Here is a 5,259-nt window from a genome sequence, read left to right on the forward strand (position 1 = left end):
GGGTTGAGGACCCCAAGTTTTTCTTTGGTGTTTGATTGGAGTAGAAGAGTTTTTGTTTAAAAGCTGTTTATCTTGTAGGCTGCTCCTTTCCTGGTACTTTGGCTAGAGAGAGCAGGCTCTTTTGGAGCTTTTTATGTCTGACCCACTGGTATTTCTGTTGCTGGCTTCTCCAGCGCCCAGACATGTAAGGCAAAAAGAAAACCTACGAAACTCACCCCCATGCTGCTCTTGGGATCCCAAGGTCTAGCCAATCTACCTCTTCTCTCCACCTTCCAGATTCTTCTTTTGTGTCTTTTACGTACAATATCCAGGGTTTTTAGTTGCATCTAGCAAGAGAAATAGAGAAAAATACATCTACTTTATCTTCCTAGGAGCAGAAGTCTGATTCCAAATGTTAATGTGACCAGTTTACTGAAGAGTTTGGATCAGAGAACAAGCTTTATTTTTTCTCATCGCTACCCTTCAAATCCACTCTGCCCGTCTCCCTACGCTGGGTGATATTGCCAGCAGATCCTCCTACTTTTCAGATCAGTTTCAACTATGAACAGTCTTCATTTTCAGGGATCAAACGCCAATCCAAACTAAACCAAAACCTTACTCTCTCATCTACGTCAAAGGATTCTTTTTCTTTCCAGCCCACAGGCCTGGCCCCCACTTGGCACCTGCAGAGGGAAGGACTTTTCTTTCCCCTGTGCTTTGCCCTGTCTCCCCTCTAGCTCTCTGTCTGTTGCTTCTTTTTCCTCCATGATTGGGGTCGGGGAGGGAAAATTAAAGAAAAAGGCAAAGTGTTGTGTTATGGGCCAGAGCTTCTGGAATGAGATGTGAGTGCCCTCCGCCTGGCAGGTGCCAAATATGCATTTTTCTCTCTCTTGTGGGTTCTCTTGAGACCATGCTCTGAGGTAACCACAAGTGTGACACTGTTCTCTGTCATGGGCAATGTGGTCTCTGAGTGACAGAATACGTCTCCTGGAGCTACTGCCCCACAGGGTAGTTTGTGCTGGGGTTAACTTGCCCCAGCTGGGCAGGCCTCTCTCATGATAGTTCAAGCCCACCTGTCTTCCCCAGTGTCTGCTCCAGGCCCCAGGAGGAAGCATCCTCGCTCACTCACTGCTGAAAGAACAGCCTGCCCAACGCCAGCACTTTGTCCTCTTTTGACTCTGATAAACAGCTCTAGTTGCCCTCTCTCCCTTAGAATTTTCCAGTGGAGGTTCAGGCACTGGTGTCTGTGCTTTCCAAATTCCAAGGGACAAAGTCATGTTCTCCCAAGACTCTCCCATCCCTCTCTGCTGTGTTCTCCCAGAAGCACTGGGGCAGCAGGATCTCCTCACCTGGCTTGAAGAGGGACAAGAAAACACTTTCCTTCAAGCCTCAGTCGGTGGGTAGGGAAAACACAGGACACTGTGATAAGTTGCTTTGAAGAAATCTTTACTCCCCAGCATCCTTGATCAAGCTCCAGTCTTCTCATATATAGGCTGGAGGTGGGTGATGGGGCAAGGGCATAGAACTGGTGTTGGGCCACTTCTTAGCAAATCCTACATGGATGCTTTAGCAGCTTCTTTAGAAGGTGGAGTTACTTATCACCCTCGGTTCCTCAGGCGAAACTGCAAAAATAGACAAAACTCCATTTAATATTCTGTCAGAGTAAGAATGAAACACCATACTCCAAATCATGCCCCAGATCTATGGAGCAGTGGTTCTGAGGCACAGGCTTACCCCCAAAATCATGTTCATCTTCATACACTGTTGAGTTTTAAGCTGCTCCATGGCCACTCAGTGGCTAAGATGTGGCCTCGTTGTAATACAACCACCTGTGCCACATGGTAATGTACATTTAGGACAGGCTAAATGCAATTAGATAAAGCAAGCTGGACCACAAAGGGTATACCATGCTGTACACCACCTGGGAAGTGGCAGCAGCTGAAAGACGAGCTAGCTAGAGCAATCTGAAGCTCAAGAAACCTTTTTGAGCAACAGAAGTTGTAAATGTCTGTGGGGCAAAAAGAGGAAGCTTCATAGAGTAATGGGCTTTATAGCCTGAAGCCCTTGCCCTACGCCTACAGCAAGTCTTCCTGGGGGTACCCACGACGGACCGTGGTCCTGTGGGTGTCACTTCAGCCCTGCTGGTGTTCTTGTAACACGTTGTGACATAACTTTCAAAATAAAGGACAAAGAATGTGGTTAACGCTCCATGTCTGATTCTGGTAGTCCGCCATTCTTGTTACTAGAGTCTCTCTAAGTGATGCACATGGATTACCAATCTTCAAGGCATTTGAATAAATAAAATGCATGCAGCCTTGGGATTACAGGGAGCTCAGAAGGTGCCTTAGGATCTTGCAGTGCCCAAGGGTCATTACCGTAAGCATCGCTTGCTCTTGGACTGACAGCTACAAGGAATGCCAGTTAATAAACTGTCCAATTAAGAGAATAAACTTTCAAGGAAGCTCAGGACTCTGAGCAGTAAGGTGGTTGCCTAATGTCAGGCAGTGGGTGTGCCACACCTGCAGCGCCATGCAGGTTTCTAGACTCCCATTCCTTTGCTCTTCCCTCTAGCTGAGGGGACAGTGGGGAGAGAAGCTCTGAGGGTGAGCTCACCGTTGGTGTGGAGATCAAGTGAGGAAAAGTGAATAGGTGCCAACAGGGTAGCACAGCAGTGCTAGTCTTCTCTTCTACAAAGAAGAACATTCCATCTGGAGAGAAGATGAATGCAGAGAACCTCTCTTCCTCTCAGTGGCCACCAGAAGCCCTCAAGCCAAAAAAAGAACAGGTTTAAGCCTTCAGAGTAATATTTTTTTCAGTTGAAAAATAAATTTCCTCTAGTCAATCATTTTTTAGTACATGACATCTGAAAGGAGGTATCTCACGCTGCCTGCTTGGAGGGCAACCCATTTGGAAGTCTCCCGGGGAAAGCGGAGAGCAGAGCTGATTTATGGCACCACCACAGGCATTACCACAGGCATCAGGACCAAGAGGGGGAAATGCCACAACGCAGCCCTGAGGCCGGCACTCCAGCCTGTGAACAAATACTGCGGGTTGGGAATGCTGCTGCGAGCCCAGTGTGCATGGACGGCCTGCCCATGCAGAAACCTCTGACAACACTTTCCTGTGAGAGACCTGGGCTCTGGGGAGGCTGGCTTCCTGCTGCGTCACCACGATGTGACCACGCGGGTGGGAACCGAGCCCAGGAAAACTTCCTCCTGGACTGGGTCGACCCTTGTGCAGAGTACCGGCTCAGAGCTGAGTGCTTCTCCCTGAGATATCAGGGCCTCTGTCACCCTGTCCAGAGGGGCCCCTCTGGCCACTGCCCTGCCAGGATCTATTGTACGGCACCCTTGAGACTCTAGGGCTAAGAGCTGACCAGTAGCAGGACCTCTCCGTGACTCGAGCTAAGGAGACCAGATTTAGAAAAGTTGATGACTCAGGTACATGGGAATTTGAGGTCCTTCATGCTATCAACAAAGCAAAGAAGTTTTAAAAATGAATAAAATGCCAATTAGAACACAAAAATGTCAATGGGACCATCTTTGAGCAGAATTATGTTAATTTTTCTTCTTACTTCATTGTATATTCCAAGCCTTATATTAATTTTGTATTGGAAAAATAAGCTTTATTAAGGGACAAATTATTATAATAACAACTAATTGATTCAATTTAATGTTGCTTTCCAAGGGACCCATAAGTACTACTAGCACATAAGCCTTTTAACTTGGAACACAAGGAAGTTGACTACTGGGACCTTTTATTTCTCTGGACCAGGTTCCCCAGATATTGCCTGTGGCCAAGACCTCAGTTATTGCCATGTCACAAAATCCCTACTTTTCCTAACAGAGGAAACATCTTTCCACACTTTCTTATACTCAAACAAGATAGAGGACAGCCCACCAGCACAAGGCCCACTTTGCAATCTTATGAAAAAATTACACAATGTTCACCTATTAAGGAAAGAACAATGACATAATGATAACAGCCATTTATTGGGCACTTACTGGGTGTCAGCAAGGTATTTGGCCCCAGGGGCTCTACCTAGGTCTTTAATCCTTACAAGAAGGCTTAATGGGGGTGGTCTAGGGAAAGGGGTACTCAGACCACTGGGCTTGGATCCTGGCTCCACCATTTGTGAACTATGTGAGTGGCTACTTAACCTCTTTCAGCCTCAGTTTCTTCAAGTGGAAGATGGTGACAATAATCCTACTTACCGAGAAAGTTGCAAAGAGGCTGAAATGAGATACCTCTGGTAAAAGACCTAACACAATGCCTGGCTAAAGTAAGAATGCTACGTATGCTGGTTCCTGTTATCCTCACTCTACAGAGCATGGCAGGAATGAGGAGTGCAACGAAATGTATGTAATACGGCTCCTGCCCTTGTGGGATTTATTTGAATAATAAATAGATAGGACTCTGGTTAATTAATGCCTATATGCCCGAGTTTCCAGAAAGCCATAATCAAGGGTTCTCTTTTTGCTTAATTACTATGATCAGGAGCCTTGAGGGGAGCATGTTGGAGGACACTGTTAGCCAGTCAGATGGAGGACATCTGACAGTCTACCATGACTGTACATGCCACACACCTGTGAGACCTACAGTCTGTGTCAACTCAGGTTCCAGGGGTCATTAGTATGTACTCCACAGAGTGGCCAAAGTTATCAGGAAAGACCACTGCCTTTAGTTGGGGACACCCTTCCAAGAAAATTCAAATGCTAAGGTAGATTATTGGTGGAAGAAATTTCCAGTGTTTTCATCTATTATCTTTATAACGGTTTTATAAAGTTTAAGCCAGAAAAGTCAGAGTCTCCAAATCAGAAGCCTCAGGAGTGAGGTTAAGGAAGAGGGGAAAGAACAAGTTTGCGCTTGGAGCATTTCCCATCTTCAGTTATTTCAGGACCTGGGTTGCTAGGTGTCCACATAAAATATCTTCACCAGAGAAGGAAGGAAGTTGAACAGATTTTGCTCAAGAATTTTTTCAGCTGTTTGTCAAAGTTAGTACCTTATAGAAAGAAAACAGAGGCAAAGATAGCCCTGCTTGGATTTTATATCCAGAAGCCCCCAAAACAAAAATATTTGGGCAACCTCGACCTATAGACCTGTTCTTACATCTGAGCCATGAGTCTACTCAACCTAAGGCAAGTCCCTCTAGGCCACTGAGATGTCTGAGTCATTCTTTCACAGACAGTAGTGAGAATTCCTCTGAATTAGATGTGTTCTGTGAACAGGTGAAAGGGCTCTATCTCTGTGTCTCTTCTCACTTCTACATTCTTCCTAGGT

General features: G+C 46.0%; 1 long non-coding RNA gene across 1 annotated transcript; it reads right to left on the reverse strand.

Annotated features, from left to right (window-relative positions):
* Positions 1-215: 215 nt before the first annotated feature.
* Positions 216-2,724, reverse strand: LOC124230055 (uncharacterized). The gene is made up of 3 exons (XR_006886059.1): positions 2,593-2,724; positions 1,329-1,601; positions 216-326 (listed from the first exon to the last, which is right to left on the reverse strand). It is a non-coding gene; the product is annotated as an uncharacterized LOC124230055 (long non-coding RNA).
* Positions 2,725-5,259: the final 2,535 nt, after the last annotated feature.

Source organism: Equus quagga, chromosome 18 (genome assembly GCF_021613505.1).
Source record: "Equus quagga isolate Etosha38 chromosome 18, UCLA_HA_Equagga_1.0, whole genome shotgun sequence".
Taxonomy (NCBI): Eukaryota; Metazoa; Chordata; class Mammalia; order Perissodactyla; family Equidae; genus Equus; species Equus quagga.